Genomic DNA, 22377 nt, shown 5'->3' with positions numbered 1-22377 from the left:
ACCATGTTGCATCAGAGTGCTAACTATCTCTACCCTCAGCTACTGTTGTATACTTTTGAGGGTGATATTGTGTGGGGCACAGACAAGCACCTTGTCCTCACAACTAAATGAAGGCTGAAAATCTGATAGGCATTCAGCAATATAATGAACAGTTCTCTTGGGTCTTCATTTAACTTCAAATAACAAATCATCTTAGTCTGGTTTGGTTAACTCCAGTACTTAATTGATTAAGTAATTCCTGATTCTTTAATTCTCTTTTTTCAGAATATAGTCAACATTAGAAGATTTATGCCTTAAGGGAGATCATAGATTATTGCATCAAAAAAGAACTGGTCATATTGGTCTTCTCACAAGTAAGTTCTTTTTTTGCTGAGTTTTTTTTAATCTTGCTATCTCTTTCTCAGTTTTCGTCTCTGTGATACTGACTGTGATAATGACATCCAGCTGCCAAAGATACCATTAGAATGACTGGCAAATTGAATAGTGAAAAAGCATGCTTAATCCTGTGCCTCCCACTAGACTGTGAATTTGAGGTAACACATCATCCTCTTCTCCTTACCTAGACCTTTCACATAAGGGAAGGCTCCTATCCTCCCCTGCCTTTTGGTTCCCTTCTACTGATTGCCCTGCATTTGCTCTTTTGAGTTTCTCCCTCATCTTGCCCACATGCCCTCCCCAGGTGTGCCAGCTGAACTTTAATATAGTTCTCAGAATCTCTTCAACCCTTCCCAAGCTTGTGTGGAGCTAGACCACCCCATCAGACAGCCCAGAAGGTTGCAAAATCTGTGTAGATGAGCATTCAAAAGGCCCTGGGACTCCGCCACCTCCTTCTGAACTGTTCTGCCCAGTCAACAGGGAAGTAGAAGGAAGATTTATTAGCTCCTTGTCTCTCAGCTTCCTGGAAAAACAAACACCCTTTGGCATCAATTTTTTAACAGAACACAAAGTTTAAGGAAGAGAGCATTGCTCTTTTGGTCCCAATGTGGAACCCTTTGACAAATTCAGTGATGGTGTCTCTCCAAGCTGGAAGAATTTTGGAATCTCTCAACAGTAAGAGTATGAGAGATGTGGGTGGAGGTGTCAGATAAAGGGATCAGAGTATTGAAGGGAATGGATAGGATCAGATAAAGGAAAAGAGAAGAAGACTCTGGTTAAACTGCAAAGAAGGAAAGGGAGTCCTCAGAAAGTTTAGCAAAACAGTTGCAAGATAAATTGTCTTTTCAGGAGTTATCTAAACTGAAGTCATTTTCAGAACTTCTTTCAGTTTTCCCCCATTGCTAAAGAACTAGTTTTATGTGAAAGTCCTATAAAAATCATCCCTAAACAATATAAACCACTCACCCTAGCTTCCCAACTCAAGGAAAACATGTTTGAAAAATCCATCCAAGAGTCTGTTCCACAAATATAGCAATGAAGATCCTCATCTCACTACTGTACAGCTTAAGCTACAGTATATCTCTCTGCATGCCTTTATAAAACTACTGGATGTCATTTGTTTGTTCTTGAAATATATTCCTCTTCAGATCATGCAGTGGGTGTTTATGAAATTCAATTCCTGGTTAAAAGCTTGTTCAGCTTTGTTGATCATACTTGATCAGACTCTGCTAGGTAGCGAAATAGGACATTATCACTTTTTTCCACTGCGTATATCTGGGATAGGAAAGTATGGAATACGTAGACTGTAAGACAGTGTTTGTTTGTTTGTTTGTTTGTTTTTACCTGTGCTAATTAATCAAGCTTAGATACTTGTAGTCTATAAATGCAAAACTTTGGCATAGTTCAGATGTACTATTTTGTACATATCGGGTGCATCTACATGAGACACATGGGTGCAGTAGCTTGTTGCTACTGTGCAGTAACACTAGTTACTGCACAGTCATTTAGTACTTGATTATGCAAGTACTAAATGACTGCACAGTACTGTGCAGTCTGCTGCTCGTGTAGACATTGCCATTATGTAATATTTCATATGTAGTGAGATAATAAGAAAAATTGATATAAAGAACAATATAATGCTTAACATTTTTATAACGGTTTGCACAAACCACAATATTTCATATGTAGTGAGATAATAAGAAAAATTGATATAAAGAATAATATAATGCTTAACATTTTTATAACGGTTTGCACAAACCACAAAGCATAAAACATTATGCTTTGCCTATGTAAACCATTTCATACACAAGGGCAAAAGATAACCCACTGCATTTATGTCCTGAAACTCAGTTTAATTTTATTGCAGGCTATATATTAGAAAATCTGACCTCATATTTACAGACAAGCAAATGGAATTGTGGAACTTTTGCTCGGTTTTCTTCCTATATTTCCACAAAAAAATCAACTTTTTTTTAAACAACATTTCCAGCATATTTAATCTTTGTAGGTATCATGAATGAGAAGAACTAAACAAGTTTTATTGTGGAACTGTAAGCAACTTCTGCAGAGCCCCCCTCTCTCTCTCTAACTAACCAACCAGACTCAGGGGCCATCTCCCAATTCCCAGTCTCTGGGGTTTCCTTAGAGAGCGTCTTTAAATTACAACTTCTATCACTACATCTTCCCTCTTAACAATAAATACAAAAACCAACACAAAAATTGATTAACACTCATCTGCAGAGGAGAGGTTACTAACACTTCACTCTGGAGTCTTTACCCCTCCTTTCCTTCTTCCCCCTTTTCTACAGCTCTTTCAGCAAGTCTCTGTGAGTCTTGCAGGAAGTTTTACTTTCTTTTCAGACCAAGGAGGTATCAAATCCAGTTTCTGATGTTTGGGGTGGGAAGCTTTTCCTCCAAGTCTTAATAAACTTGTGTCCTTGTATTGGGAGCCAACTGACTTGCACTTTTGACAGCTGTGCTTTTTCTGTATAGCACAAAGTTCATTAGCTATAGACTGTTGAAGCTGATTTCCTGCTTCTGCTTGATGTTATTTGCATTTGTGTCCATAAGTACATTTATTTTAAGGACATGGCTGTTTGTTGTGTTCTAGAGCAATTGGTTTCTTCCTAAGAAAATTACACATTTTGGTGCTGTGACAGCTAAGAGAATCATCAGGAGGCATGAATCTTGTTTCTTGTTGTGCAAGCACACACTTAACTTGGTTCAGTTTCTCACAAGCTGCCAGACCCAAATTGGTGTCACCACCCTAGGTACCACAGTGAATTGGAGTTTGTATACTTAATTTTTATATTGTATGCTAGCAATGTATCACCCTGGCACTGGTATATTTGTTCCTGATGAACCAATTATTTTGATGTTTGTTGGATTCACTTTTGGTCTCAATTTTAATTTTCTGTATTCATACTATGGCAAAATATTTACCTGAGCTCCAGTGTCCAATGAAACCACTTGATTCTACTATATATATTAACAACTTCTCTTTCAGTGTATGCTCAACTGTGTGCACTTGAGGATTCTGTGTTTGGGATCTGCAGCACCTCGCAAAATGGTTCCTCTTGTTAAAATTAGAACAGGTAAGGCTGGTGAACTCAGACTGGTGAGGCAGGTGGAGCATCACATGGGAGCCGGGGGGTGGATTTTGCAGCTGGCCAGGAGTGGGGTGGGGTTTGTAACCAGCTGGGAGCAGGGTGGGTTTTGCAGTCAGCCAGGAGCAGGAGGGTAGGGGGGGTTGCAGCCAGCAGGGCACTCTGGCCTCCCCTCTGCCTCCAGCTGGCTGCAAACCGCCCCCACACCCGGCCAGCTGCAAACTGCTCCCTGCTCCCATGTGCCACTCCACCTGCCCTACCAGTCTGAGTTCACCAGCCATGCCTGAATTAGAACAGATATTTCCAAATGCAACACAATGTTTGGGGCCATGTTGTCTTCCACGGTGGCTGCATGCTGACTCTTTTCCTCTTTCTCCCTTAGCATTCTCCTTGCCAGTAGAAAATTCCACCCTATCAGGTGGCTTTTTCTGGCCACATGCTTTGATGCCTACTCTGCTGTCAACCCCTTTTGGCATATTCATCTCTGCAGCTTGGACCATCACAGTTTCTGCTGTCCTGGACATGTGGATAGTCTTTTCTAGGAACCGGTCTCCCACATGCAATAGCCGTTGTTGTAAGACTACAGGTGCATCCAGATGAGCACACATGTGTATTTCCCCTGGAACAACTAGCAGTGACACATATTTGTGCCACTGCTAGTTGTCCCTGGGGAATACCCCTGCATGTGCACTCTGGTGTGGGGCACATTTCCCTGAGTGGGGTAGGGGAGCCTGGGGCCAGCCTAGGTAAGCCCAACAGCCTTACCTAGGGTCCTGGAAGCCTCCTGGGGCTGCAGCTGCGGCGATCCAGGTGCACAGAGCCTGGCTGGCAGCTGGCACATGGCTCTGACTGGCCAGGCTCCAGTTTCGGGTGGTGCATGCTGCGCACCACTGCACTTTTTTTTGGCACATTTTTTTATTGATACCAGGATTTCTCAGTATCTAAATTTGGCTCCACACTGCAATTATGCAGCACAGGGAACCAAATCATGCATGCAGAGTGTCTTTTGCGGTGCCTCAAAAACATCTGAGGTGCCGCAAAGTGCACGTGTGCTCACCTGGATACACTCTACCTGTGCAGGAAGATCACTTCCTTCCTAGGAGCCTTTATCTGTCCACGTGGCTCTGTTGCTTCACTTGCTCTCAGTTTCTACCTTTGTTTTCAGTTTGAAACTCAAATGCTTTCAAGCTCTTTCTCATTTGCCACTCTTGAAACCATGTAGTGATCACCAGGTTCAGTAAACACAGGTATATGTGAATGTGAAGAATTAAAACAACAACTTTTACTGTGGGTCTGTAGACACCCTCAGCAGACCCCTTCTCTATCTCTCTCATACTAACTAATGAGACTCAGAGAATCATAGGACTGACCTAAAGGGTCATCCAGTCCAACCCTCTTCCCTATATCTGAACCAGCACTGTCCAATGCTTATCCACTCATCCAGCCTCCTCTTGAAAACCTCCAAGGAAACAAATTCTGTCACTTTGCTGCGTAGTCTATTCCACTGGCTTTTCTAGCAATAAGGAAGGGTTTTTTTCTTTTTTTTTTCCTGACAGTTAATCTAAATCTACTTTGCTGCAATTGAAAACATTTGCTTCATGCCCTGCCCTCTGCAGCAAGGGAGAAACAGTTGTTCCCCTGCTTCCTTATAGCAGCCTTTCAAATATTTCAATTTCAGTTTAATTAATTGTTCTGATTAACAGAAATTGTAATGAAAAAACCCAGCATGTGGCTATGGCCCTCCCAGTCTTGCTACCACTAAAGCAGTTTCTGAAGGATCTTGTTATTTGGTTCAAGTATCCATAGCCCAGGGTCACTTTTGATTTAGCTTGGTGTTATTATGGCTGTGTATGTAATTGATTTTTCATTTCAGCAGGCAAATAAAAAATATTTGGAGAAAAAATATAATCAGATATATTTTGGGTAGCACAAAGCATTTCACTTGACCCAATAGGGAACATTTTGTTTTCAGACAATTGTCATAAAAGCAAGTTATTAAAGCAAGTAAATGGACAACTAACTTAAAAATACAAGTTGGATTTATCTCAGGACAAAGCCTTTTATTCTGGGATCCTACAAATGTACAAGCCTATAGTGCCACTTTAAGTATCTGTGAAGAATCCAAAATGGCGCTTTTTCCTGGGACAGTTGAGGCTAACTTGAGTCAATTGCCATTCAAGCTGCACGCACAAATAACAGTCCTATGCCTGTTTTGATGTGAGTCTAAGCCCAGGACAGTCAGACCTAGGATGAACCCCACATCTGTGTTCGCCCTTTGAATCACAAAAATGTAAAGCTGGACTACATCTACACATACAGTGAATGCGACTGAATAAACACCGGCACAATTTGAGCCGGAGTGAACTCATCCCAATGCCACCATCTATATATGCATTTAAGCACAGTAATTTATTCTGCTGTTGGATAGTACCTGTGTCTGACAGGACTGTCCTGTGCCGGAGTAAATTAATCTACTATGCCCTAATTGTGGCACATGTGTAGACAGTGATGCTTTACTGTGCAGTAAATCAGTCTACTGCACAGTAAAGCACACATGTAGGTACACCCAGGAAGAGGTAGTGGGAATAGCCCAGTGATTAGGATATTTACATGGAATATGGCTGATGCTAGTTCAATTCCCTAGTCTGCCTAAGGGCATTTGAAGCCACATCTCTCATACCTCCAGGCAATACCCTCACCAGCCTTGCTACATGAGATGTAGCACTCTGAATAACTTCTCTTGATATTTCAGGACATGCTGATTTTTTAAAAAAATGAGCACTGTACAATATCAAAAGAACATAGGTTAAATGGATTAAAAACCAGCTAACTGACAAATTTCAAACAGTAGTTATCGTCATTAAACAGGGTTGTTTGTAGTGGGGTTCCATAGGGTTTGGGACCAGCCCCAAAGCTACTCCACATTTTCATTAGCAATACGAAAGTTAATATAAAATCCCAGCTGCTAACATTTTCTTGACACCATGCAGATTGGTAAGAGCAGTGCATAACGGTGAGGACAGGCAATCATTACAGAGCAATCTGGGTAAATTGGCCGCTTGGGCCTATTCAGAGACAAGCATTTTAAAACAGCCAAATGCAAACTTATGTACATGTAGGAACTGGAACTGGGAATGCAGGCCAGGCCTGCAGAATAGGGGGAATGTATCCTGGAAAGCATTGACTGTGGAAAGGAAATAGGAGTTATGGTGGACAAGCAATTCCTTAGGAGTGCGGGACTCAGCATACTACTCATACATACCCTTAAAAATGAGTTCAGTCTGTTTAGTTTATCAAACAGGATACCAAGATTGCTTCATGGGAAACAATCCTAGGTTCTAATGGTTCATTTTCGTCTTGCAATAATAACAAAAACAGCAACTGGAAGCTGGAACCAGACAAACTGAAATTAGAAATAAGTCATATATTTCTACAAGTAACAATGATTAGCCATCAGAACAAACTATTAAGAGAAGTGGATTTTCTATCCCATCTTGTCTTCAAATCAGGCTGAAAGTTTCTTTGAATCCCTTTTGAAACCTACACTCTGTTCCCATCCCCCTACAAATTAAATCTTACTGGCTCCCTGAAAAAATAGATTACTTTAAATCAAAGTGATTTAAGTCACTGATCTGCATTGGGATTTAGATCAGGAAGAAAGTCAAGAAACCTTAAATCAGTGATTTTAATCTTGTTTTCATTTGTATGTTTTAGTTATTTTTTCAAACAAAGGTTGATTTATATTGATTGGTAAACATTAAGACACATTAATTTGTAGTTAAATATAGCTTTTATGTAAATGTTGTTCTTTTTTTTTCCTAAACAGGGAGTGATAGAGGAGGAGAAATTATATAGCTTTACCTAGTTTTATTCAGATTCTTAATTTTTTTTTTTTTTTACTTTTTATGTTAGAAGATGGTAAATGACATTTCTTATTTACTGGACTATTTTTTCTTGTGATTTCTGTCAAGCTGCATAGAGATTGGAATCTAATTAAAAATTGAGAAAACAGTCATTTAGAATTATTTTTATTAGTTAAATAAACTTCATACAAATAAAATGTTTCATATAACTTCATAAAATTAAGATGTGTTTTATATTTACAACTAATTGAGTAATTAAACAAACATGTTTTTCCTATTGTTAGAGAATTGAGCTGTTTATTGTGATTAGTGTGTCATTCAGATTTTCAGAACTAATAGAACTTGACTTCTCTGACATATTTTTAATTCATAGCTTGGAAAAGGAAAATAAATTTTCCTGTTTTTTCAACTCCCCGTCAGTTTTGTTGAATGAACAAATTACTGAATTGAGCTAAACTAAATAAACTGAAGAAAATAAAATATTTGCTCTAAGTCTGCAGAAAGTCTATAGCTATCAAAGGCAATTTTATCATTTCAACAGCTTGTTCCGGGGATTTCCATGAAGTGAGTGGCTTGGTATTCTTTAAAACTTTTCCAGCAAGCAGCCACTGCTTGAATACTAGTATTCATTTGAATTGCTTTAAAAGAGTATGGTAAATATGAGCCTTTATATAAATTGTCATAGTTTTAGATTCAATTTTAATTATTTTAAAAGTAGATGTAATTTTAAATTAGCATATTTAATTTTAAATTCATATATACAATTTATATAAAAATCTGGTATTTTTATTAAAAACCATTTATTTTAGCCACCCTATACCTAAAAGCATTAATATAGATTCATACAGATCTACTTTACATTATCATTTGCAAATCTATAAGAGATCAAAGAATGAATTGTTCAGTTTTCTATTGCAACAGATAAATACACATTTAGAAGCTGATTTTTTTTCAAATTAACAAAACTAAAATTCAAGATGCACAACATCTTTGTGCAAATTATCAGATTAAATATACATTTTAAATATTAGTATTATACTTTTATTATTTTATAATATTTACACATGTATTATTTTATAATTTTTTATAAGGAAAATTCCAAAAAAAGCTACTTGGAATACTGCTGCACAAGTGAAATGCAACATTTTGGGGGAGGAAGAATTAGGAAGAGATGTTAACCAGGTGATTAGATTTCAGGTAGCTTTAATAACGTTAATAATAGATGGCTTCTGAGAGAACAAAAGCCTACCTTGAAAATTCATACCTCATTCATGATACTTGTGTAGAATAATGTGTATTCTGTTTGCAGGGTGGCTTATGTTTTAGAAATGTATCAGAGGAATTTTCCTAGAAATTCATTTTTAATACAACAGTGATTTCCAATACCTTCACGTAACAGTGTGTTCAATAAAATGCTGTTTCTGTTTTTAATTTACTTTTAATTTGGATTTATGCCCAAATATTTTTCTCAGGTTTTTGAAGTAAGCTTCTCCCAGTATGAAGCCAAATTTAATTTTAGTCTGTGTTAATGAGGAGGGGGGGAGAGCCTGAGAAGAACTGCCGAAAATCTATAAATCAAAATCGTTAGCCAATTGCACAGTAACATGTGCAGTTATATAGACAAATGTTGATGATGCTAATCATTCTTTATTCTAGTCATGTCAATTGCTTAAATATTGTACGCTTCTGAATAAACAGGGCTGGCTTTGATGTTGGCAGTGTGTGTTTTTCCAAATCTGATAACGCTCTTGCTGTGTCTGAGCTGATAAGCATAACAAATGAAGGCCTGATCCTGAGAGATGTTTGAGCACCTGCATCTCCTACATCACTTAACTGAGAGCTTTGTAGGAGAAGCAACTCAGAGCTTTGTAGGAGAAACAACTGAGTGAAAATGATGGGGCAGGCCAATATTGATGTCCTTTCGTGATGAAGGTGGGGTCGCATTGTGTCTTGCAATGCTTGAGGAGGTATACTCTTTGGAGGACACAGGGCACAAGCTACACCATCAGACAAGTAGCTAAGCAGTTCTGCACCCTGGGCCGCAGCAACACTTGGGACAGTGACTACAGTCAGGCTGCTGTTAGTGACACAGAAGCCAGGATAGCAGTAGAGGCAACTGCTACTTTTGTACTACTCCTCAGCAGTGGGCTTTCTTTGGATGCTGCCATCTGCTCTGATGTTTATATTTCCTTCTTCAGGTAGGGACAGAAATTACAAATAAACCAGTAGTGCAGAAGTTCAGTACACATAAACCACCTTCACAATGGATTAAACCAGTTTAAGATAAACCTGGTTGGAATGTAGTATCAGACTTAACTGATTTAAGTTAAATTGGTCCAGATCCCCTCCAGATTTAAGTTAACTCACAGTCCCCCAGTGTCCCAGGATGCTTCGTACCTCCCCTGCAACCCTCTTCCCCCCACCCCCCCCAGGGTGGGTGGGCTTGCCTAACCCAAGCTGTCTGCTCTAGCAGAATAGGGAGGTGCATTCTAGTGCCCTCTGGCTTCTGGCCTGAGCCACTGCAGGCATGTGGTTGTTTTTTTAGAATCAAAAGGGAATGTCTGTTCACTTGTTAATCAGTTCAATGTAGGCAGCTTAGACCAGGGGTGAGCAATTATTTGTGCCCACAGACCACATAGGCCATTTTGAAGAGCTGTTGCAGGTCAGTCATCACCCCCATGTGACAGCTCACCAAACCCGGAACCCATGTGCTCTGCAGTCCCTGCCACTACCGCCACCAGCAGTGCCCAGGAGCAGCTGAGCACCCCAGCCTGCCCCATCCCCACTGTGGACTCACCCCAGCCAGAGTGAACCAGCTCTGGACCAGTCCAGGACCCATGCACACAGCTCTGGCCTTCTCCACCCCTTAGTCTACTCTTCTGCATACTAAATAAGCTCAGTTCCCTCAGCTTCCCCTCATAAGTCATGTGCCCCAGCCCCAAAAACATTGTTGTTACACTCTGCTTGACTCTCTCCAACTTGTCTACATCCTTTCTGTGGTGGGGGACCCAAAAATGAACACAATACTCAAGATATAGCCTCACCAGTTCAGAATAGAGGGGAGGAATCAATTCCCTTAATCTGCTGGTAATGCTCCTACTAATGCAGCACTGTATGCTGTTAGCCTTTCTGGCAGCAAGCACACAACGTTGACTCATTCAGCTTATTTTCCACTGTAACACCTAGGTTCTTTTCTGCAGAACTGCTGCTTAGCCAGTTGGTCCCAAGCCTGTAGCAATGCATGGGATTCTTCCATCCTATGTCCAGGACTTTGCACTTGTCCTTATTGAACTTCTTGATATTTCTTTTGGCCCAATCTTCTAATTTGTCTAGGTCACTCTGAATCCTACTCTGACCTTCCAGCATATCTACTACTCCCCCCAGCTTGGTGTCATCTGTGAACTTGCTGAGGGTGCACTCCATCCCATCTTCCAGGTCATTAATGAAGCTATTGAACAAAACCAGCCTCTGGAGCACACTGCTTGATACTGCCTGTCAACTACACATTGAGCCATTGACTACTACCCTCTGAGCTGATGATCCAGCCAGTTTTCTATCTACCTTATAGTCCATTCCTCAAAGCCATATTTCCTTAACTTGCTTGCAAGAATACTGAGGGAGACCAAAACAAAAGCCTTGTTAAAATCAAGGTACACCACATCCACTGGTCTCCCCGCATCCACAGAGCCAGTCATCTCATCATAGAAGGCACCAGGTCAGTCAGGTATGACTTGCCCTTGGTGAATCCATGCTGGCTGTTCCTGATAACTTTCTTCTCCTCCAAGTGCTTAGAAATGGATTCCTTGAGGATCTGCTCTATGATTTCTTCAGGGACTGAGGTGAGACTGACTGGACTGTAGTTCCCTGGATCCTCCTTCTTCCCTTTCTTAAAGATAGGCACTATGTTTGTCCTTTTCCAATCATTTGGGACCTTTCCCAATCACCATGAGTTTTCAAAGATAATGGCCTGTGGCTCTGCAATTACATCAGCCAACCCCTTCAGCACCCTCAAATGCATCACGTCTGGCCCCATGGACTTGTACACATCCAGCTTTTCTAAATAGCCCCTAACCTGTTCTTTCACCATTGAGGGCTGCTCACCTTCTCCCCAAACTGTGCTGCCCAGTACAGTAGTCTGGGAGCTGATCTTCTCTGTGAAAACTGAGGTAAAAAAAGGCATTGAGTACTTTAGCCTTTTCCTCATCATCTCTGACTAGGTTGCCTCCCCCATTCAGTAATGGACACACACTTTCTCTGACCTTCCTCTTGTTGCTAACATACTTGTAGAAATCCTTCTTGTTACACTTCACGTCCTTTGCTTGCTGCAACTCCAATTGCATTTTGGCCTTCCTGATTTCACGCCAGCATGCGCGAGCAATATTCTTATACTCCTTCTGTAGACGCCTTATATTCATTCTATAGGCACAATCTCTTTGTCTTCCAGTCTCTTGTACATGTGGTTGTTTAATGCTGATTTTTTTTTCAATATTAAAAGAGAGAAGAAATAGGTGATGTAATATCTGAGGTGCCTGGAGGCCTTGTGTTTGCCTATGACAATCAGTAACATAACTGAGTGGGGATGACCCAGCCTCCAGCCCTGAGCATTGCCTTTTGGGGATAGGAGGGTGCAGGGAAGGGTGTAAAATACCTTGCCCCACAATTAGCAGCTGGCAGTGCCCCATTCACTGCTGCTGCCCTGCTACACCCCTGAGCACAGTGCCTCCTGCCTTTCCAGTGAGGGAACTGCAGCTGTGCATCACTCCAGTGAATAGCTGTGAATTCAGATGAGCCAGAGCCTTTCAGTAAGGGAATCACTGCTCGTTGCCCTTCTACAGTGAAGAGGTAGTACTTTCAAAGCATGAAGCTCACATGCTAATGTGACATAGCTCATGAACTCACCCTGACTGAGGAGTAGATGCACTAAATGCAGTCTTGTGTAGCTTAGAAGGTGAGGAATAAAAATCTTGGCCAGCGGATTGTGCCTTTAAAAGGCAGCCACAATGGTATTCTTTGCTTTTCTTATCAGAATATGAATGGGCAAAGAGCCAAAAGTTCAGTTCATTAGGAAAGAACCAAACCATTTAATTACCTTGAAAAAACTGTCTTCTTCTGCCAGCAGCTGTAGTTCTCCTGGGTTGATATATATATAACAACAGATGGTCACAGAATCCCCTAACTCATCATCACATTGCTCTTCACCAGGCTGAAGCTGATTAAAACATGATCTTCTATGTAACTCCCCCATTATTCCTCTCTTCCCCTACTATTTCCAATGTAGGATCTTTTTCACTGTACTCAGTGGGCGCATCTATATGGTGATTAGCCATTTTTAAGGTGCATTAAGTGCATGTGTCTACACGTGTGTGCCCTTAATGTGCCTTAAAAATGGTGATTTTAGGCTAATCAGGCCTAAATTGAATACCTGCATAAAGCAGGTATCATATTTAGGCATGATTAGTTAAGGTGCCTTAACCCACATGTAGATGCCTTAAGGTGCCTTAACACTGTCTATGTGACTGAACGGGCCAGAGACAAGCTTGTGGGGTCCTGCGCTGCCGCCAGGCACTGCCAAAAAGAAGACACGGCGAATGCTGTTGTGCAGGGTGCAGATGCTGGAGCTGGAGCGGCGGTTCTGGCAGCAGCGGTCCCTGTCGGTGTGCCAACACACTTGTGAGTAAGTTGGCAGAGGGGGCAGAAGGTGCAAGGGCTCCTGTCAAAGCACAAGGGAAAAATCCTGCCCCCCACCCCCGACTCCCTGCAGGAGAAGTGGGCAGCTCAGTGCAGTCAGGGCCTTTGCTCAGCCTGGGCAGGCTGGGTGCAACATGGGTGGGGACTTGACTCTCTCCTTGGCCTGCCTGATCCAAGGCCAAGCCCCCACCTACATTGAACCCAGCCTACCTGGCCTGAGCTGAGCAGAGCCCCCAGGAGCTTCGACCACCTCTCCCATGGACAGTGTCTGGCAGAGAAGCCAGGAACTTGCCCCAGATGGAGGTGGGTGGAGCAGGGAAAGCTGTGCTGGGCACTGGGAGCAGACACAGTCCCAGCTTGTCTGCTGTCCCAGGTGGGAGACCCAATGCAGGCTTCTAAGGTGCCTGAATTCCAGGTGGGCAGCAAAGCATCCCGCTGCTGCAGGGCTGCATTGCCCAGGCAGAAAACGTGCCCTGAGGGAGTGGCATGGGGGAGCTAGTAGCAAAAGCCCTGCCTGTGCTGCGCTGACCACTTCCCCTGCAGGGAGTCATGTGGGGGGGGAGGGCCGTTCCCTTGTGCTTTGACAGAAACCCTTGACCTCCAGCCTCCTCTGCTGACTTAGTCCCAAGTGGGTCAGCACGCTGACAGGGACCGCTGCTGCCGGAACTGCCACTCCAGGTCCAGCATCTGCACCTTGCAGAACAGCACCTGCTGCATCTTCTTTTTGGCGGTGCCTGGCAGCAGCACAGGACCTCATGGGCTTGGCTACAGTTCACTGTTGTCCAATGCTAGGGAGGCAGGAACATGGGGAGGGGATTAGAGCTGGGACTGGGCCAATCAGATCCAGGAGGACTGGAGGCTCCCATCCCCTCAGCAGGCACTGGGCTACACTGCCATGGGCTTCCATGGGGCATCCAGGGACCAGGGCAGGAAGCCAATGTGTTTGCCCAGTGAGCCACTTTAAGGCATCTTAAGGTGTCCACACATGCCTAAATCACCATAGTGCATCTTACACTAAGACACATTAAGTTTAGGCACACATAAATTCACGTGTAGATACGCCCAGCATAAGCCAAAAACTCATGGCCCTACAGAGCTATCCCTGCCTTTCTTGAACTTTTCTGTATCAAAAGCTGAGCTAGGACTCATTAACAAAACGTTGTTCATGAAGCAGCGTGATCCTCTCCCACAGGAGATCATGTCACTTACATCTCTGACGTTCCAAAACTCCAAAAGGAAAAGAAAAGACTGTTATCACTCTAGATCTCGTGACTCTTGCAGCGCAGTGCAGGCATTGTGACTGACTGTTACTTTTCATTGTAATCCTAATTCAATTTGACACTGTCCCTGTGACAGACAGTTGCATCCAGGTGTTTGATTTTTAATTGAACATTAAAATGCTCAACCTATTTACATCACAACTCTGGAATCTCCATTCTTGGAAATCTTTAAGGACAGGTTAGAGAAACACTTTTCTAGGATGGTGTAGTCAATGTCCTGCCTTGAGCAGAAGTTGGGATTAAATGACCTCTTGAGGTCCCTTTCAACTTACTTTTCTATGATTCTATGATAATGCGTGTGTACAAGTTGGGCTAAGGTAAAAATTCACAGGCAGCTTTACTTCTATTCTAGCTTTCCCTAATTTTGAATGTTGCAATCTGAAAAAAAAAAAATTAATGCAGGGGGTGGGGTGGGGTGTGTGTTCGTGCTTGTGATAATTAAGGGTAACATTTATAATAAAATATATAATTAAATGTTATATATTTTATTTTAAGGGTGATAATTAAGGGTAATGTTCATTTTTTAGTAATTTTCACAGTAGAGGTGCAAGAAAAAAACCCAGAAAATTAATGGAAGCAGCTAAACAGTTACTTTCCAGGTACATTTCCCTGTGGTGAAGCAATTACTTTTGAAAGCCTTTGTAAGGAAGGGTAATGCCCTCATTTTTTTCCTATACACCAGTTTCACTGGCTGAACAACAACTCCTATGATCTTCTGCATTCCACCATCTGACTCCATGGCAGAATGCCTCAAGAGAGCCACCAGGTTTCTTCAAATTCAGTTTCCATAACTAATGGTAGTAATCATTTTTTTCCCATCAGTTCCTTGCTCCTTTGCATTAGAGCCAGGCTGCCCCACTCCTTTTTTACAAGCTGCTTGGAAGTTTCCAGAGGGAGCATTGAGACTATGAGAGAGTCAGTCTTCCTGTTCTCAGCTCCTGCGCCTGGTACCACAACACACCTGGCTACCAGGAGAAGCAATTGCAAGGGAAATTATGTTCAGCTCCTTTGCCCCCAGAATGAAGAATACTTAATTACTGGCTTAAGCGATAGTCCATGCACTGTTCAGTTGGCCAGTATGGAGGACATGTGGTGGAGATGTAATCTTCAGAAAATACAGTGTTTAAACTCAAATAAGGTCTTCTGGGCTTGAGCAAACTGAGATTTTTCATAACTTTGCAAGTTGACTAATTTTGAGTACCAAATGGCATGTTTATTAGGGGTGTGTATAGCAGGCCCTATTCGATTTGGATTCAGATTCGGCCCAAATCAGGGATAGTGATTCGATTTGTTGATTCGGATCGCGGTCCCTGATTTGATTCAGCTGAATCCGAATCTGAAGATTCGATGCTGATTTGGAGAATCAGTGATTTGGACATAGACACAGCTTTAAAAGTTTTTTCTATATACCTCGAGGTACCAGGCGTAGCTTGTGAATGCTGTGACACTGGGACACATGCATCATCCCATAGGAGTGCAGGGGGGCCCTCCACATGCTCAGAGGTGAACCCATAAGTGGACCAAAAGTACTTCCGTTCCACTTCCGGGTCTGCCAGGGAGCACATCGGGGGGGGCCCCCACGCCCTCTCGGCTCGGTGATCAGATGCAGGGGGACCCTGGATGCCTCCCCCAGACCCAGGAGGCACCAGTCACCAAGCCAGGGAGGAATGGGGGAGCCCCCCAGTGCACTCCATGGCAGACCTGGAAGTGGAAGTCCTTCTGGTCCACTTCCAGGTCTGCTGCAGAGCGTGCTGGGGAGCCCCCTGTGCCTCTGTGGGATGCTCCATGTTCCCCAGCATTGCAGCATTCATGAGCCCCTGCTATTTAGAGCTATGTAGAAAAAGCATTTAAAGCTGTGTCTGTGTCCAAATCTCCAAATCTTTCCGAATCTCTCCGAATTGATTCAGAGGTTTCCGATTAGATTCGGAGAAATCAAAGTGTCCTCTGATTCGATTTGGATTTAGAAATTCGGCCACCAAATCGGGCCGAATCTCCACCAACTCGAATCAGGGGCTGAAGCTTCACACAGCCCTAATGTTTATTACAACAGGGGATTCCCATACCCAAACTGATACTTTCTGTTCCAGAGCATGAAAACATGAGACCTCAAAAGTGGCTTTAAAAATGTCTTAATCTGGTAGCAAAACAACAGAGTGTTTCCTTGTTTTATCCCCAGAAACAACTAAACTGGTTAGGCTGAAACTTAGCAAGAATTGCAACCTTAAGCATATGCCTGGCTTGAAAATATTCAGCCTAAATAGTTCAAATTTGGCACAAATATAAAAAATTACAAATAAGAGTCTTACATTTAAAATTTTCAGGCACCCTTAATGATGAGTGAGGCTTCTTGTGTCGCAGAGAATATAATAAAATGAAAGCTTACTGAAAAGTGACTTGTGTGAGCCACTAATGAACACAAAGACCCAAACAATCAGAAGAGTACTGCTCTTCAGCCATGCTAGCGTATTTTACACACGTTATACTTAAGCAACTGAAATTTCAGTTTTATTTAGTAAAATAGAGCAGTATTAAGTTATAGCACCTTGCTTTTAGGTACTGTATTGACCTGACAGTATTTGGAAAATACAGCCATTCATTAGTTGGTATTGTCTGTCTTCTCATCCAACATGATTGTTTTAATGTAGACCAGCACTTTGCTTTGAGTGTACAATTATTGACAAAAATATATATCTTTCTTCATCAAATGATTAGCTAAATCATCCCTTTGTTTACAAGCAATGCTGTGTCCCTCTGCACTAAATCTTGCTAGTTGGAAGTGTGGAAGGGAAAGCAATTTAATTAAGTTAAGTTTATTGACCCACTGGAGCTGTTGTTTAATAGGATGGCTCCCAGGAGTGTACCACAGGTAAATTGAATGAATGCCACAAAATATCACTTCCCTGCATTGCATATTTCAAACCTTTTCCAGGCAGCCAATCTGAAAAAGGTTTTTCCCACTACTGCTAGCCTCAGTAGCTTTGTATATGCTGTTACTGCTTCCTTCCCGTGAATATGGTGAAAAGAGTAATCTGTGATTGCACTTTGCTTTCTACTGTTATATTCAGAAGACAACTTTTGTGGACTGGCTATTTGGCTATGTTTTAAACGTGTTTCTTAAATAAGGAAAGAAAACTGACAAGTAAGTCTGAATGTATGTGCTGTAAGTAAACCATTTAATTATAAAAACATACCTACACTCATTCTGCATGGAAGACCAGTATCCAAAAGGCTATTTGAGTTATTTCCCAGAACTATATTTGCCATAAGATACTTGGGAAAAAAATAATGTACTCTTCCTTAATATTTAATTAGGGCATGATAAAATAGAAGCTAAAGAGAGATTGGGTATGTTTTTTCAAACACTGTTGTTTGCCACTTCTTTAGTTACTATTTTTAATGCTGTTGAAATCATGTGTCAAATATGTACAGCAGCTGTGGTGCCAGTTGATTGAAGCAATATAGCTTTTTTACATTATACCGTCTATATAATCTATTATCTGATACAAGACAGTTGTTCTTTCCATTGCTTATTCTCTTTTTTAAAGTAATTGATTTGTGCAACAACAGTGTCAGTCAGCTTTGTCAACAACAAGAATGTAAAGCCTCTTTGATTAATATTTAGAACCAAATATCCAGCACTAAAGTTCTGCCTAAATCTTAGCTACTCCGCTCATTTTTGTTTTAGAGAAAAACTTTTTCATATTTTGGTAGCAGAAGAAGTTACTTGGGTAGCAGAAGATGCATACAATTCAGTATTTTTCCACGTATACTGCAGAAAAGATTTTTGTCAGCTTCCAATTGATGATTTGAATGTGAAATGCCCATCTTAACTAAAATATGCACACACACTCAGGTCCAAGGCTCTTGAACCTATGTGGCCACTCCCCTTATAGAAACATGAAGCTGTCAGGGAACTCAGGAGGTCTTGTTCAACCTCCTGATCACAGCATAGCTGTCCATGTCTAAACTCTCTCATCCAAGTGCTTGTCTGATCTGCTCATAAGAACTTCCAATGATGGAGATTCCACATGCTCTCTAAGTGACCTGTTCCAGTGTTTAACCATCCTCAGAGTTAGAAACTTTTCCCGAATAGCCAACCTAAATTTCCCAGTTTAAGACCATTGCTTCTTTCACCTTCAGATATTTCAAAGACTGTTATCAAATCCTCCCCATAGTCTTCTCTTTTTCAGACTAAATAACCTGTTTTTCCAATCTTCCCTCATAAATTTTGTCTCTGTGGTCTCTAATCATTTTAGTAGAGCTCCTCTGGACTCTTTCCAATTTGTTCACATCTTTCTTGCTTAGAAGTGCCTAAAATTTCAGTTGATCCTCAGCCAATGCACATTCACATAGCTCCATTCACATTCAATGGCTATTCATTTGGGTTGTTCCATTGACTTCAGTGGGATTCCACAAAGGCAAAAGGATCCACAGGAAGCAATTGTGGCATCAGGATTTCACATGCAGGGATACTTCCTGATAGTAAGTACATGAATGACACATGCCTTCTGAGGTTGGTGGGGCACAGTGGTCACCCACAAGCAGCGGCGGTGGTGGCGTGGCAGTAGTGAGTAGGGACCACCCGCAAGTGGCCACGGCGGTGTCAGCAGTGAGGGGGTAGAGGGGTGGCAAGCAGTGGGCAGCGAGCTGGGACCGCCTGCAGCTGCCATCCACACTGTTGGCGGCAGCGAGCATTGAGTAGGGAACGCCTGCAGCTGCATCAGTAATGAGGGGGTGGGGAGTGGCGACTGCCCACAGAAGCCGGCGGCGGCCAATCTCAGGGGGGGCACAAGCTCCCCTGTATCTCTCCTATGCATTGCCTATGGGTATGTACAAGCTTTATATTTAGATCAACTTAACCTAGATTAGGTCAGTCTAAATGCCTGGGTGTCACAGTGTTCACAGTGCTTAAATCACCCCAAAAATGGTGTGCCCAGTCTAAGCTAGTTCACTTTGGAAGGTGAACTATAGATCAACTTGGGTCAACCCAATCTTTACTGTAGAACAAATTTGGAGTCACATATGCCTGAAGAAGGGTGTTTGTGCCCAAAAGCTTGCAAAGAACAATGTTTCCAACTGTTTAGTTGGTCTGATAAAAAATATCACATCTACCCAAAGAACCTTGTGTACCTATGTCTTTAGACCAACATGGCTACAACCAACAACCCCAAGACATTTCTGTATTCTTTTACATGGGTTTTACAGTTTACTTGTTTATAGTTGTAAAAGTGTGAATTAAAAACTAATGGCATTAAAAAGTACCTGTTACAAAGCTGTAGTTGGTTCTTCTAACGCTATTAAGACCAGTGATTCTCAACCAGGGTGCCTTGAGATCCTTGTCTGCACTTAAATTTTAGGATGCATTCATTAAAAATCCTATGTAAAACACTTCACCCCCCCCCCCCCCCCCCCAAATGAAGACATGACCTAAAGGGCTGTCGTCCTAGAGTTTTTCTTTAACATGGACAGTCAATAAACTCAAGGCAGTTAACATAGGCATAGAAGTTACTGAGGATACCTCAAACCTTTGTTCCAAGATACAAACATTTATTTTGAGTTCAGCATGGGAGCCCATCCTATAACTCAACTGGTCAGAAAGTACAAAGTGCAATTTCTTTTGACAGTTAGAGTTTTAAAAGGCATTAATTGGATCTCAATGGATGACTTGATCTAATAAGAGAACTTTGAATTCAATTGAATTAGCATTTCATAGAGTTTCATAATGTCAGCTGGGATAGACAAGAAACTGAGGCAATAGGGGGAATTTAATTCCCAAACCTTAGTTAGTAGAATGACAGTCTTCTTGAATAATATGAAGAAGAGGAAGTAAGAGAAGAAGGGGAGGAGTTTTGGTGATGATAAGTGTTTGATCCTACTTGGAGGTGCAAGCACTATAGATCTGGTCATCTTATGCCATGCAGAAGGCAGTACAGATTTGCCTTATAAACTAACTCAGGCTGTGTACACTTGTTCAAATGATGTGGGAGAATTCTCCTGTTTGGGCTCTTTGTAGAAAAATTTACCTGGAAATGCCTGAACACACATATAGATGCTGAGTTCCTTAAGAGCAGAAAGCATGCAGTGCTGATGCTGCGCAGCCAAAGGACCCATGTATTGTGCATACATCTCAGGGGACTCTGCAGGCTCCCTCAGCCTGTATGGTAACAGATAGCAGCAGTGCTCAGGGCAGTCTGGATTTGCTCACTCAAACTGATCAAGATCAGCCTGTGTCTCCCTGTAGCACAATGTAGGAATTGTGAAAGCAGGGTGTCCTGTTCTCTGCATGATGGGGTGGGAGAGGAGCAAAGCTGGAGGACTGTGTTGAAGCTCTGAGAAGAAAACATGTACAGACATTTTCTCTCCCCAGACAAACTCTCACAAAAGTAATTTAAACCTGGTTGTTCCCAGGTTATTTTTCTTCCAGACTGGCCATTTCTGCTCTGGGAGAAAAATTCTGAACATCTGTACACTTCTGGTTTCTCCTGGGAGAGCAGTGACTCTCCTAGGAGAAACTGAATGTCTGTACATGGACTCACTTTATCTGTAAGGTGCAAATTTGCTCTGCCTTTTGCATGACTTCATACTAACATAACTAACTACCATTCCCATCTTATGCCATGCCAAGCAGAAATCAGTTTCTTTAAAATCCAATATCATCATTAGTTTTTGAAACACAAGACTTTTAAGACAAGAAAGTAGAGATGAAAAAATGGTGGGTTCTTTTTCTTAGCATATGAACTGAAAAGGTATCTTCAGTTCTTTGCTGACAAAACAAATGCTTACTCAAACAAGGACTGAAATACCAACAGTTCCCTAAAGAAAGAAGATGGATTCTGTTCTGCCAAATGCATCATCAGCAAAGTTGCTGATTAAGTTCTCTGCCAGTAGTCACCCAGTAGAATGTGTAGTACTAGGAATAATAAAAGAGGGTAGAGAAAAAGTGCTTATTCTTTTTTAGATCCAAAGTTACATTAGCAATAGTTGAAAGAGCCAGTCACACTATTTATCCTTTTAAATAAACAAGCTGAAATGGAATCATTGAGAAAAATTCAGTATGAAACTCTTATCTTAGAATGGCTTTTCTATGCCTAACCATAGAAGAACATTAACAGCACCAAACAAAATCCAGCAATTTTGAAAGGGATGTAGTTACTTTAACTAGAACACTACCACTATTTCAAAAACATGTCCTCCAACTCACAAAAATATTTTAAAAATATTTGCTGAGGCATGACAAGCCAATAATAAACCACATCACAATTTCTGCTTATAGAATAAGAATTTCAATTGTCATTACAGTATTTGATTTTACGATCATCATTTCTGTCCCTCAGCTGTCTTCAGTATTCAGGATATTTGTTCTGTGGGGGTATAATTTAAGGCAAGGAGCCAGGCAGGCAATTATTATATGTTTGGATTGTATGCCTTCATTCCCACATGACCACCTTAAGCTGCAAGATTTTTTCTCTCCAGTTTATTGTTATATTTCTATGGGAAAATGGTCACATAATGTTGCGGAGTGTCAAGTTACACTGTTAAAAAAATACTGATGGTAAAATATTACTCAGACTGGAACTGTAGATACAGATTGGAAGCCAGCTTCTAAACCTCTGAACAAAGCCTAATTAACCAAAATTTGTACTAAAATCCTCACCACTAACTAAGAAACACAGACTTCCCCTCTCAGAATATGGAAGATTTAGGACAGGAGAGATCTTGGCCATGCCTAGCTGGCCCCAATTCTACATGCACATGTATGCATGCATACATACCCCTACACTCCCTAGCTGTGGCTCAGAGAGCTTCTGTTCAGCCCTGATTCATGATATACAAATTTATCTTTCTGTGTATATCATCACTGAAGAGTTTACCTAGGTCCAAGCGCTAGATATGGGAACCTGAGTTAGCCAATGGAAGCACCAGCATCCATGGTGCTAAGTGACATTAAATTCACATTTAGGTAGGAATATCTCACCTAGCACTGTGGTAGCCCTGGGTAGACATTTGGATTTCTGGTGAAGATCACATGATCTTTTTATTGCACTAAGCTGTGCTGCTGCATGA

At 41.6% G+C, this 22377-nt stretch overlaps 1 protein-coding gene across 1 annotated transcript in view; it reads left to right on the top strand.

The window, feature by feature from the left end:
* The first annotated feature begins 315 nt into the window (after positions 1 to 315).
* LOC102369805 (poly(rC)-binding protein 3-like) overlaps positions 316 to 22377 on the top strand; it is a 322632-nt gene continuing 300570 nt past the window's right edge. The window contains exon 1 of the mRNA XM_025198316.1: positions 316 to 353. The gene's annotated coding sequence lies outside the window, so the exon portion shown is untranslated. The remainder of the gene's footprint in view (positions 354 to 22377) is intronic.

Source organism: Alligator sinensis, unplaced genomic scaffold (assembly GCF_000455745.1).
Source record: "Alligator sinensis unplaced genomic scaffold, ASM45574v1 scaffold428_1, whole genome shotgun sequence".
Classification (NCBI taxonomy): domain Eukaryota; kingdom Metazoa; phylum Chordata; order Crocodylia; family Alligatoridae; genus Alligator; species Alligator sinensis.
The sequence above is the reverse complement of the archived record's forward strand: the minus strand, read 5'-3'. Positions and strand labels throughout refer to the sequence as shown.